Raw genomic sequence first — 14,015 nt, 5'->3', positions numbered from 1 at the left:
CAGATGCATATTCTGTCTTTGTTCTCCTTTTTAGGCACGTGTGCGATTGGGGATACCCACGGCGTGGGTCCTGACGCTGGTTCGATAATGTCTTGTTGTAGCAGAGATTGTATTTCGTCCTCTACTTGTCTCTGGATATTAAGAGGAATGCCCCTGCAGTGTTGAGCTGCCAGTGGAACGTGAGGGTTGATGTGCAATTTGATCAGTTTGTCTAGTAACTTGCCCAGTCCTTTGAAAAGCGCCGGGAACATTTTCATTATCATGTCCTTTGGGCTGGTGGTGTAGTCGGACATGAGTTGGTACATGATATGAATGAGTCCCATTTGTATGGCCGACTTAAAGCTGAGTGTGCTGCCTCCTGGGACAGCTCCTTTTATTACGTATATATTTTCACCTTTTGACATTTATCTTTGTATTGGCAGGTGGCAGTGAACATGCCTTGACAGTTGAGTGGTTTATTAGAGCTGTAGGGGTATATTAGTGTGTCCGCTTTCTTCAGTTCTTTCTTTGTGTCTAGAGACTTGTAAATGTCATTGTTAATTACATTCACGGTTACGCCGGTGTCGAGCAGAAATTCTTGACTCTGTCTATTTATCTGTAATAGTAATGTTGGACTGTATTCAACCACTGTGTTGTTGCAAATTGCATGAACATAACCTCTTTTGGGTCTCCGCTGGATGATGATGAGTGTGAATAATGTCTTTCTCATAGTGACTCATCTAAATACCTGATTCTTTGTCTTGATTTTCTTCTTTGTGGGTCATGCCTACTCTTGCAGCGATGAGAGCTATCTCTCCTTTCCTCTCGTCGTCTGGCCGGGGGAGGCTGTTCTCGTGATGAACCGTGAGAGCGGCGCCTGCTGGTGCTGGAGTGATGTCGCCAGCTAGGACGCAGGCTTTCCCGCCTAATGTTGCGCCCATCTTGTCTCCATGATTCACTGCTTAGTTCAGACGATTGAAAGAATTTTATGTTTTTGCAGACGGATTGGAAAGGATTTTCGCCACCACATTTGTCGGAGTGGTGTCCTATTGCGGGGCATGGACCAATGTGAGGAAATTTGAATCTGTATCTGTAGCACTTCTTTTGTTCCGCTGTGTCTGCATTTGTGAGAATAGGACATACCACTGCTGTTGCGGCAGACTGCGTGATTTTTATGTTTCCCAATGATTCCGTCTGTAGTGCTAGCGCTGAGTCAGCTCTTGCTAGCTGAAGTTTTTCTTCAAGCATTTGGTTTTTCTGGAGAAGTTTTTTGCAGAATTCTGGCGATCCACAAACAGCAATAGCTTGTGATTTGAGTGCTTCTTCTGTAGAATATCGGTCAAAGTCACAATATTTGTCTCTCTTCCGTAGCCTTGTTACAAAATTGTCCATGTTTTCACCATTTTCTTGCGTGGTTGTGTGTAAAATGTGTCTTTCATAATAAACATTTCTCAAAGGCGCAAAGTAGGTGTTTAATGAGTCAATTATGCCTTGAAATGTGTCAGTATTGGCTTCTGGCATTTCAAATACGATGTCCTGTACTACAGGATCCAGTGAATGTAGCAAAATACCTTGTAGTCGACGTTCTACCCTCACACCAGATGCGTTGATGCAGATGTGTAATTCTTTTAGCCATCTGGGTGCCAGGCTGCTGGTGTCTGGCATTTTGAAAGGTTGTACAGCTTGAAGTTGTAAGGATTCTGTGCCACTTTCTTCCCTGGGAATTGTATGGAGTGGAGTGGAGGTGGACTGCGGGCTCTGCAGTCCACTGACTGCATTGCTTTCAGACATTTTAAGGCTGACGGGTTCTGGAATGTAGCTGCTGTTCAAATTTGGTTAACAGTACTTATAAATCAGGGTAATTAGTTTGTGAAAAGATGGATGGCCCCTGTTTTGGCTTTGGTGGTGAGCAGGGAGTGTTCTGAGTGATTTAGCACGTGTTCGTACCAGTGCGTCTGTCCTGTGCCCTCACCATGTGTGATACGCGGGAAGCGTATTGTCAGCAAATCACAGGAAACACGCGGCACCTTTGTTGTGGAAGATGAGTCACTGTGAATGCACGGCAGGCACAGTGTAAGACCCGCATCAAGTTCTAGTTGAAAGCAGCACCGGAATCACCTGCTTCGGAAATGCGATTTCTCTGATTAACGGCGTTCGGACCAAGTGAGAGTTGCAGCAGGTTAGTGGGCGGCGCAGCAATAACGAGTCGATAATGTCTTGTTGTAGCAGAGATTGTATTTCGTCCTCTACTTGTCTCTGGATATTAAGAGGAATGCCCCTGCAGTGTTGAGCTGCCAGTGGAACGTGAGGGTTGATGTGCAATTTGATCAGTTTGTCTAGTAACTTGCCCAGTCCTTTGAAAAGCGCCGGGAACATTTTCATTATCATGTCCTTTGGGCTGGTGGTGTAGTCGGACATGAGTTGGTACATGATATGAATGAGTCCCATTTGTATGGCCGACTTAAAGCTGAGTGTGCTGCCTCCTGGGACAGCTCCTTTTATTACGTATATTTTCACCTTTTGACATTTATCTTTGTATTGGCAGGTGGCAGTGAACATGCCTTGACAGTTGAGTGGTTTATTAGAGCTGTAGGGGTATATTAGTGTGTCCGCTTTCTTCAGTTCTTTCTTTGTGTCTAGAGACTTGTAAATGTCATTGTTAATTACATTCACGGTTACGCCGGTGTCGAGCATAAATTCTTGACTCTGTCTATTTATCTGTAATAGTAATCTTGGACTGTATTCAACCACTGTGTTGTTGCAAATTGCATGAACATAACCTCTTTTGGGTCTCCGCTGGATGATGATGAGTGTGAATAAAGTCTTTCTCATAGTGACTCATCTAAATACCTGATTCTTTGTCTTGATTTTCTTCTTTGTGGGTCATGCCTACTCTTGCTGCGATGAGAGCTATCTCTCCTTTCCTCTCGTCGTCTGGCCGGGGGAGGCTGTTCTCGTGATGAACCGTGAGAGCGGCGCCTGCTGGTGCTGGAGTGATGTCGCCAGCTAGGACGCAGGCTTTCCTGCCTAATGTTGCGCCCATCTTGTCTCCATGATTCACTGCTTGGTTCAGACGATTGAAAGAATTTTATGTTTTTGCAGACGGATTGGAAAGGATTTTCGCCACCACATTTGTCGGAGTGGTGTCCTATTGCGGGGCATGGACCAATGTGAGGAAATTTGAATCTGTATCTGTAGCACTTCTTTTGTTCCGCTGTGTCTGCATTTGTGAGAATAGGACATACCACTGCTGTTGCGGCAGACTGCGTGATTTTTATGTTTCCCAATGATTCCGTCTGTAGTGCTAGCGCTGAGTCAGCTCTTGCTAGCTGAAGTTTTTCTTCAAGCGTTTGGTTTTTCTGGAGAAGTTTTTTGCAGAATTCTGGCGATCCACAAACAGCAATAGCTTGTGATTTGAGTGCTTCTTCTGTAGAATATCGGTCAAAGTCACAATATTTGTCTCTCTTCCGTAGCCTTGTTACAAAATTGTCCATGTTTTCACCATTTTCTTGCGTGGTTGTGTGTAAAATGTGTCTTTCATAATAAACATTTCTCAAAGGCGCAAAGTAGGTGTTTAATGAGTCAATTATGCCTTGAAATGTGTCAGTATTGGCTTCTGGCATTTCAAATACGATGTCCTGTACTACAGGATCCAGTGAATGTAGCAAAATACCTTGTAGTCGACGTTCTACCCTCACACCAGATGCGTTGATGCAGATGTGTAATTCTTTTAGCCATCTGGCCCATCTGGGTGCCAGGCTGCTGGTGTCTGGCATTTTGAAAGGTTGTACAGCTTGAAGTTGTAAGGATTCTGTGCCACTTTCTTCCCTGGGAATTGTATGGCGTGGAGTGGAGGTGGACTGCGGGCTCTGCAGTCCACTGACTGCATTGCTTTCAGACATTTTAAGGCTGACAGGTTCTGGAATGTAGCTGCTGTTCAAATTTGGTTAACAGTACTTATAAATCAGGGTAATTAGTTTGTGGAAAGATGGATGGCCCCTGTTTTGGCTTTGGTGGTGAGCAGGGAGTGTTCTGAGTGATTTAGCACGTGTTCGTACCAGTGCGTCTGTCCTGTGCCCTCACCATGTGTGATACGCGGGAAGCGTATTGTCAGCAAATCACGGGAAACACGCGGCACCTTTGTTGTGGAAGATGAGTCACTGTGAATGCACGGCAGGCACAGTGTAAGACCCGCATCAAGTTCTAGTTGAAAGCAGCACCGGAATCACTTGCTTCGGAAATGCGATTTCTCTGATTAACGGCGTTCGGACCAAGTGAGAGTTGCAGCAGGTTAGTGGGCGGCGCAGCAATAACGAGTCGTCGTCGCCATTGTTGTGAATAGAATGCATAAAGTATAGCAGGCAATGTATTTCACGCAATTCAGGCCTCAAGCATACAATGAAGCGCGGAGACAGGAAATCTTGTCCAACTTTTTGATCAATCCAATAGGAAATCTCGTCCAACTGTTTTATCAATCCAATAAGGACTGACCCTCCGGTGGTAGCGCCACCATCTCCCATAGCTCTTAACCATTTGTCTCGCAAAGACGGGTGAAATCACCCGATTTTGGTTTTGGCGGGTGAGACGCCCATTGGAATGAATGGGCGTGCAGGAGGCTTGGTGGGTGAGTCAGTCCTTTGCAAGGCGGGTAACACCTGCCAAAAGCGGGTGAGTTGAGAGCTATGCCATCTCCCTTTCCTGTGGGTCGCAGCCCGCTTACTCCTTGCCTCCTTGTGCTCAAACAAACAATAATAATAGAAAGGACGTGACAATTGCTCTTGCTATTTACCGAATAAAAATTTAGTGAACAGCAGAACATGAGTCTCTGCCGCTCTCTGTGAGGATGTCTGTGCCGGGGCTTCAGAATGCTGCCATGACAGTATGTGGAGGCGGCCTTCACAAGCGAAATACGCCACGGTTTAGGGATTGCAGCGACTATTCCTGTCAGCGGAGGAGGTGCTCCACAGGCCGCACCTCAGCCTGCGGCGGCGCTAGTGACCGGGCTGGTGAGCCACTACTGCGCCCCCTTGCGTGTGTGAGGACGCGCCGCCCCGCCCGCAGGGCCAGTCACGGCAGCCTGCGCGGGAAGCGGGGTGTTCTGGGAGGCGAATGGGGCGGCGCCGCCGGGCCACGAGGCTCCCTTCGCGTGAGAACGCCCCGCCGCCCGTTTCAAGATGGCGCTCAGGCGCCTGGGCGACGCTTCCCAGCGGCGCCGTGTGCGCTCGCGGTCCCATTTCCCGCGCTTTTCTCCGCGCCGGGGTGGGCGGGGTCCGGGGCGTGGCCCTCGGATGGAGACGAGCCTCCTGTGTTTACCCTGTGGGGAGGGGGCGGGGCGTGGCGTGGCGGCGCGCATGCGCGCAGCGCTGCGACATTTGAATTGCGGCAGCAGGCAGCCCGGCTGCGTCAGGAAGACGGTTGCCCGGACGGTGGGCGCGCGAGGGGCGGCTCGCAGCCCCTCCCCCCGCCGCGCAGGTGAGGCTCATGGGGGCTTCGCGCGTGACGTCAGCGCGCCCCCCCTCCCCCTGAAGCAGCAGCAGCAGCAGGTCAGCGGCCAGTACTTCCGGTCCCGGGGCAGCACTCTGCAGGCAGGCACCCCCACAGGAAAGGACGCTTCTGCTCCTAGCTGGCAGCAAGCAGGGAATGGCAGCACATCCTGCCTCATCATCTTGCTGCCAACCAGGAAGTGCTCGCACACCCCGCCGGCCTCTCATTGACCTGCTCTGGGAAGCCAGGGGGCATGCAGCTCATAGGGGGCGAGGCAGCATGCAGCTCATAGGGGGCGAGGCAGCATGCAGCTCATGCAGCTCATAGGGGGCGAGGCAGCATGCAACTCATGCAGCTCACAGGGGGCGAGGCAGCATGCAGCTCATAGGGGGCGAGGCAGCATGCAACTCACAGGGGGCGAGGCAGCATGCAACTCACAGGGGGCGAGGCAGCATGCAACTCACAGAGGGTGAGGCAGCATGCAACTCATGCAGCTCACAGGGGGCGAGGCAGCATGCAGCTCACAGGGGGCGAGGCAGCATGCAGCTCACAGGGGGTGAGGCAGCATGCAACTCACAGGGGGCGAGGCAGCATGCAACTCATGCAGCTCATAGAGGGCGAGGCATCATGCAGCTCATAGGGGGCGAGGCAGCATGCAACTCACAGGGGGCGAGGCAGCATGCAGCTCACAGGGGGCGAGGCAGCATGCAACTCATGCAGCTCACAGGGGGCGAGTCAGCATGCAGCTCACAGGGGGCGAGTCAGCATGCAACTCACAGGGGGCGAGGCAGCATGCAACTCATGCAGCTCACAGGGGGCGAGGCAGCATGCAGCTCATAGAAGGCGAGGCAGCATGCAGCTCATAGGGGGCGAGGCAGCATGCAACTCACAGGGGGCGAGGCAGCATGCAACTCATGCAGCTCACAGGGGACGAGGCAGCATGCAGCTCACAGGGGGCGAGGCAGCATGCAACTCACAGGGGGCGAGGCAGCATGCAACTCATGCAGCTCACAGGGGGCGAGGCATCATGCAACTCATGCAGCTCACAGGGGGCGAGGCAGCATGCAGCTCATAGGGGGCGAGGCAGCATGCAACTCACAGGGGGCGAGGCAGCATGCAACTCATGCAGCTCACGGGGCGAGGCAGCATGCAGCTCACAGGGGGCGAGGCAGCATGCAACTCATGCAGCTCACAGGGGGCGAGGCAGCATGCAGCTCATAGGGGGCGAGGCAGCATGCAACTCACAGGGGGCGAGGCAGCATGCAACTCATGCAGCTCACAGGGGGCGAGGCAGCATGCAGCTCACGGGGCGAGGCAGCATGCAACTCACAGGGGGCGAGGCAGCATGCAACTCACAGGGGGCGAGGCAGCATGCAACTCACAGGGGGTGAGGCAGCATGCAACTCATGCAGCTCACAGGGGGCGAGGCAGCATGCAGCTCACAGGGGGCGAGGCAGCATGCAACTCACAGGGGGCGAGGCAGCATGCAACTCACAGGGGGCGAGGCAGCATGCAACTGATGCAGCTCATAGAGGGCGAGGCATCATGCAGCTCATAGGGGGCGAGGCAGCATGCAACTCGCAGAGGGCGAGGCAGCATGCAGCTCACAGGGGGCGAGGCAGCATGCAACTCATGCAGCTCACAGGGGGCGAGTCAGCATGCAGCTCACAGGGGGCGAGTCAGCATGCAACTCATGCAGCTCACAGGGGGCGAGGCAGCATGCAGCTCATAGGGGGTGAGGCAGCATGCAGCTCATAGGGGGCGAGGCAGCATGCAGCTCATAGGGGGCGAGGCAGCATGCAACTCACAGGGGGCGAGGCAGCATGCAACTCATGCAGCTCACAGGGGACGAGGCAGCATGCAGCTCACAGGGGGCGAGGCAGCATGCAACTCACAGGGGGCGAGGCAGCATGCAACTCATGCAGCTCACAGGGGGCGAGGCAGCATGCAGCTCACAGGGGGCGAGGCATCATGCAACTCATGCAGCTCACAGGGGGCGAGGCAGCATGCAACTCATGCAGCTCACAGGGGGCGAGGCAGCATGCAGCTCATAGGGGGCGAGGCAGCATGCAACTCACAGGGGGCGAGGCAGCATGCAACTCATGCAGCTCACAGGGGGCGAGGCAGCATGCAGCTCACAGGGGGCGAGGCAGCATGCAACTCATGCAGCTCACAGGGGGCGAGGCAGCATGCAGCTCATAGGGGGCGAGGCAGCATGCAGCTCATAGGGGGCGAGGCAGCATGCAACTCACAGGGGGCGAGGCAGCATGCAACTCATGCAGCTCACAGGGGACGAGGCAGCATGCAGCTCACAGGGGGCGAGGCAGCATGCAACTCACAGGGGGCGAGGCAGCATGCAACTCATGCAGCTCACAGGGGACGAGGCAGCATGCAGCTCACAGGGGACGAGGCAGCATGCAGCTCACAGGGGGCGAGGCAGCATGCAACTCACAGGGGGCGAGGCAGCATGCAACTCATGCAGCTCACAGGGGGCGAGGCAGCATGCAGCTCACGGCGAGGCATCATGCAACTCATGCAGCTCACAGGGGGCGAGGCAGCATGCAACTCATGCAGCTCACAGGGGGCGAGGCAGCATGCAGCTCATAGGGGGCGAGGCAGCATGCAACTCACAGGGGGCGAGGCAGCATGCAACTCATGCAGCTCACAGGGGGCGAGGCAGCATGCAACTCACAGGGGGCGAGGCAGCATGCAACTCATGCAGCTCACAGGGGACGAGGCAGCATGCAGCTCACAGGGGGCGAGGCAGCATGCAACTCACAGGGGGCGAGGCAGCATGCAACTCATGCAGCTCACAGGGGGCGAGGCAGCATGCAGCTCACAGGGGGCGAGGCATCATGCAACTCATGCAGCTCACAGGGGGCGAGGCAGCATGCAACTCATGCAGCTCACAGGGGGCGAGGCAGCATGCAGCTCATAGGGGGCGAGGCAGCATGCAACTCACAGGGGGCGAGGCAGCATGCAACTCATGCAGCTCACAGGGGGCGAGGCAGCATGCAGCTCACAGGGGGCGAGGCAGCATGCAGCTCATAGGGGGCGAGGCAGCATGCAACTCACAGGGGGCGAGGCAGCATGCAACTCATGCAGCTCACAGGGGGCGAGGCAGCATGCAGCTCACAGGGGGCGAGGCAGCATGCAACTCACAGGGGGCGAGGCAGCATGCAACTCACAGGGGGCGAGGCAGCATGCAACTCACAGGGGGTGAGGCAGCATGCAACTCATGCAGCTCACAGGGGGCGAGGCAGCATGCAGCTCACAGGGGGCGAGGCAGCATGCAACTCACAGGGGGCGAGGCAGCATGCAACTCACAGGGGGCGAGGCAGCATGCAACTCATGCAGCTCATAGGGGGCGAGGCATCATGCAGCTCATAGGGGGCGAGGCAGCATGCAACTCACAGGGGGCGAGTGTAATGATTTTGCACTAACCTGTCTCGTGCAGCAGTTTACGAGGCAATTGGGGAGTCCCCTGAGGACCCTAACACCTCCCTCCTCCCTAATTAGGGAACCGAAGGGGTGTGCAAGGGATCCCAGGGAAACCCTCCTGGGGGAAAAAACCCTGCTGGAACGGATGAGAAGCTGGATCGGTCGTGTCTCCGCTGGCCGCTGCTCCTCACGAATTGTGGGATTAACCGGGTCTGGTCACTGTACCTCGGTGAAGTCCTGATTGAAAATAAGTGAACGAGAGTTGAGAGAAGGAACTAGGTTCAAGAGGAATCAATATCTTGATTGGGTAAGTACCTATGTTGTCTGGAAGATGGGAACTATCTGTGGGCGGCGGAACAGGAAGGCTAGGCAGAATGGTAAGGCTGTAGGAAAGAGTAGAAAAGAAAGGTAAGTATAGGTATGAGGTATAGAATAGTAACTCCCTAGTTGCGAACTCACGTAGCGTCTGTAGAGAGTAGCGACGCTCTGGGCTTCGGCTCTGCTGGACCATATCCGGAATCCATGAGAAAACGCGATGACGTCAGAGGACATCTGACTCGCGAACGTGAAAACACTGCACCGTAACCCAGAGGAGGAGAGGCCATCTTGGAAGAGGGAAAAGCGGCGAGTGCCCGCAATCTCCAGCGTTGCCACAGGGAACGCCGGTGCCAGCTAGCCGTGACAGTATGCCCCCTTCCGAGGGCAACACCACCAGGTTTGCCCGGATGATACTTGTGAAAACGGCGAACCAGTAAGGGGGCGTGAACTGACGAAGCCGGTTCCCACGTACGGTCGGCTACCGAGTAACCCTTCCAGTGGATCAAATATTGAAGTCGACCGCGATGATAACGGGAATCACAAATGCCCGAGACTTCGAACTCCGGACCTTCCGTAGTAGCCACTGGAGGCGGGTCGGACCTTGTAGATCGGCCAAAGCGATCCGATATGTGAAGTTTGAGTTGCGAAACATGAAAAACTGGGTAAATCCTGGACCAAGAAGGTGGGAGCCGCAACTCAAAAGCCAAAGGGCCTTTAGCTCTTAAAACTGTAAAAGGTCCAAAATATTTCGGAGACAATTTAGAGGGAACCAGATGTCTGGGCAGAAACTTTGCTGAGAGCCAGACCAAACTCCCCGGAACAATCACAGGAGCCGATGAACGATGCAAGTCAGCAAAACGTTTAGAATGCTCTTGAGCTTCTAGTAATGCAGTTCTAGCCAAAAGATGACCCTGTTGAATATCGCCCATTAGGGCGTCCACATCTGGAAAGGCCGAAGCCCTGAGAAGAGACGATGAATAGCAAGAAGGATCGTACCCATAGGTACAATGAAAGGGACTGGTCTTGATAGATGCATGAGGAGCATTATTGTAGGCAAACTCTGCCAAGGGTAACAACTCCTTCCAATTGTCCTGTGCCGCTGATACAAAACAGCGCAGATACGTCTCCAGAGTCTGATTTAAACGTTCCGTCTGCCCATTAGTCTGAGGATGGTATCCCGAACTCAAGGCTCTCTTTATGCCTAAAGCAGAGCAGACCTGTTGCCAATATCGTGAAATATATTGGGAACCTCGATCTGACACTATGCTGTCAGGAAGACCATGCCGGGAAAAGATGGAGTCTATGAACTGTCTTGCCATCTGTGGTGCTGTTGGTACTGAGGGTAGGGATTGGAAATGAGCCAATTTGGTGAAATAATCCACTGTCACCATAATGGTTGTATGACCTTCAGACACAGGTAAGTCAACTATAAAATCTGTGGAAATCAATTGCCAAGGACGAGTAGGTATTTGGACTAGAGCCAGCTTTCCCAATGGTTTACTGCGAGGAACCTTGACTTGCAAACAGACTACACAGGAAGAGACGTAATCAGACACGTCCCTTCTTAAGGTTTCCCACCAAAAATGTCTCAGTATGAGTTCTTGGGTACTGGCTATTCCACGATGTCCAGCCACCATAGAATCGTGGCACATGTGCATGACCTCCGTTCGGAGCTGGAGTGAGGGAATGTACACCAGATGACCCCGGTAGAAGCATCCGTCTTCGAGACTTAGTCCCCATTTGTCTGCCTGACCTCTAATGGAGTCCATTAAGACTAGAGTTTGGGCTGCTACAGAGTGAAGAAAGTCCTGAACCATAGATATGAACGTAGCATGAGGAAACAATCTCTCGGTCTGAAAACCAGATTTGCAATCAGGATCTCTACGTGATAGAGCATCCGCTTGAAGATTGATTTTACCAGGAATAATAGTGAAAGTGATATTGTAGGGAGAGAAAAAGTGGGCCCATCTTGCTTGCCGGCTGTTACGTGTCTCCGCGTACTGTAAACTCTTGAGATTCTGGTGGTCGGTGCGGACCTCAATGGGATGTTGGGAACCCAACAGGAGATGTCTCCATTCCTGGAAGGCCCGTTTTATAGCCAGCAACTCTTTCTCTAACACCGTGTAATTGATCTCAGAGGGAGAAAAAGTCTTGGACAGAAAAGCCACAGGGTGTTCTGATCCTTGAGTAAAAGCTTGTTTAAGCACCGCACCCAATGCAAAATGGGAGGCATCAGTTTCTACTATAAACGGTAAGTTTTGATCCGGGATTCGTAAGAGAGGAGCAGAAGTAAAGAGTGTCTTTAAAGTATCAAAGGCTGACTGGGCGTCCTCTGTCCAACAAAAGGGCTTTCCTTTCTTGAGTAGTCTTGTAAGGGGCAGAACGATTGATGAGAATCCAGCTATAAATTTCCTATAGAAATTCGAAAACCCCAGAAATCTCTGTAGTTCCTTGACAGAACTAGGGGAGGACCATTCCAGAATAGCGGTCACCTTACGAGGATCCATGGATATTCCAGTAGGGGACAAAATGAACCCCAGGTAAGTGACTGTAGTCTGATGGAAAATACACTTTTCAGGCTTGCAATAGAGGTGGTTACTCCGTAATCGGTGTAATACCTGACATACGTGTCGGTGATGTTCTTTTGGATTCCTGGAAAATATCAATATGTCGTCAAGGTACACCACTACTGTATGAAGAAGGAGGTCTGAGAATATATGATCAATGAACCTTTGAAACACTGCCGGGGCATTCGCGAGTCCGAAGGGCATTACTCGGTATTCGAAATGTCCAAAAGGGGTTCGAAATGCGGTCTTCCACTCATCCCCTTCCTTAATTCTAATGAGGTGATATGCCCCTCTGAGGTCCAACTTTGTGTAAATAGTTGCCCCTTTTACTGCTTCTAGGATGTCCGGTATCAAAGGCATCGGGTATCGATCGGGAATCGTGATCTTGTTAAGTCCCCTATAATCAATGCACGGACGTAATTCATCTGTGTCCTTCTTAGCTATGAAGAATAACGATGCGCCTGCAGGGGAAGTCGATTCCGTAATCAAACCGTTTCTGAGGTGGGTATCCAAATACTGCCGTAGGACTAACTTTTCCTTCTCGGAAAGGATGTACATCTTTCCAAAGGGGAGTGGTTGAGAGGAGTCTAGCCGGATGCAACAATCATCACTCCGATGAGGCGGAAGTTCAGAAAATTGGGAAGAGGAGAAAATGTCCTGAAACTCTTCGTATTCAGGAGGAACAAGAGTAAGTAAGTCTACGATCCTTTGAGAGGCCACAGGGTTCGATGAAGGAGCACAAAATCCCACTGACCCTTCAGTAAGACAGTGTCGGGTACCATATTCTGATCCCAAAAAAATTGAACCGGCTGCCCAATTTATGTATGGGTTATGTAGTTTTAACCAGGGCAAGCCCAGAATGACAGGGTAGTGAGCTGCTTTTATTATATCAAATACGGCTTCCTCCCTATGTGAACCAAGGAGCATCGTCAAAGTGTGAGTCTGTTCTCGGATAGGTCCCGATATTAGTGGGGTTCCGTCTACGCCCTCAACTGGTATCGCGATAGCTTTGGGAGTACGGGGAATATTCAGTTTCCTTGCCCAAAAATCGTCCATGAACAAACCAGCTGCTCCACAGTCGACCAAGGCTGGGACAGAAACAATGTTTTCATCTGGCAAAGAAAAAGATACGCGCAAGACTACCATGTCCAGCGAAGGAGACAACTTTGTAGGAGATTGGGAACCGGTATCAGTTACCCCGACCGTAGGTCCCCTTACGGTTGAGGTCTGGCGTTTCCCGAACGAAATGGTTTTCTGAGAGGAGCGACTGGGCACTCGTGCACAATATGGTCAGAAGAACCACAATACATACAGAGTCCTCGGGATCTTCTACGGGCGCGTTCCTCTTGAGTCAGAGGACCCCGTGTGGTGCCTAACTGCATAGGTTCGTCTGCAGTAACTGTTTTGGAGAAGGATACTAATTCAGGCGCAGGGCGATGGCTTCTCCCTTTCCTCTTCTCTGCGTGCCTTTCTTGCAGTCTATAGTCCAGCTGCATAGTCAATGAGACAAGTTCAGCTAAGGTGTTTGGTCTCGGAACTCGAGCCAATTCATCCTTCAACTCCTCGTTAACCCCTCTCCTAAATAATGTTATAAGTGCATCATCAGCCCAGGATGTGCCTAGGGCCATTTGTTTAAAGCGGGTAACATATTCTAAGACTCCTAAAGATCCTTGCTTGAAATCTAGGAGTTTCTCTTGAGAGGAGACATTGTATTCTCTCCGTGAAAACATAGCTTTTAGACTTGCCGTAAAAGCAGGCACCGAATCCAATATGGCATTATTGGAAGTGACAATAGGGGTGGCCCATGCCAGCGCGGGGCCCGTGAGATGAGTAATCATGTATCCCACTCTATCTCTGTCTGAGGGAAAGAATGACGTCTTAAAGGCAAATTGCACCGTACAAGCATCCAAGAATTCCCTTAAAGAATGCGGGTTTCCGTCATATTTCCCGCCTGGCAGAGGACCAGGAGGAATTTCTGAGCTAGTGGGGGCTTTATTTAGCATTTGCTGTTTAAGGATTGCATTTTCATGCTTTAAGGCTTGTACCTCGTGGGACAATCCTTGTACTGCGGTCGTCAACTGCTGCACTTGATCTAAGGCAGCTTGCAAAGTTGCCATGATGTGTATATATATGTATTCCTCTTTTTTAGGCGTCGCTAGCTGTAATGATTTTGCACTAACCTGTCTCGTGCAGCAGTTTACGAGGCAATTGGGGAGTCCCCTGAGG

At 52.0% G+C, this 14,015-nt stretch overlaps 1 protein-coding gene across 1 annotated transcript in view; it reads left to right on the top strand.

Annotated features, from left to right (window-relative positions):
• The first annotated feature begins 5,327 nt into the window (after window positions 1–5,327).
• The window catches only part of CASP2 (caspase 2), a 149,821-nt gene continuing 141,133 nt past the window's right edge, over window positions 5,328–14,015 (top strand). The window contains exon 1 of the mRNA XM_069650303.1: window positions 5,328–5,451. The gene's annotated coding sequence lies outside the window, so the exon portion shown is untranslated. The remainder of the gene's footprint in view (window positions 5,452–14,015) is intronic.

Source organism: Ambystoma mexicanum, chromosome 3p (genome assembly GCF_040938575.1).
Source record: "Ambystoma mexicanum isolate Mex_15411 chromosome 3p, UKY_AmexF1_1, whole genome shotgun sequence".
NCBI lineage: Eukaryota > Metazoa > Chordata > Amphibia > Caudata > Ambystomatidae > Ambystoma > Ambystoma mexicanum.
This window is presented reverse-complemented; position numbering and strand designations above follow the sequence as displayed.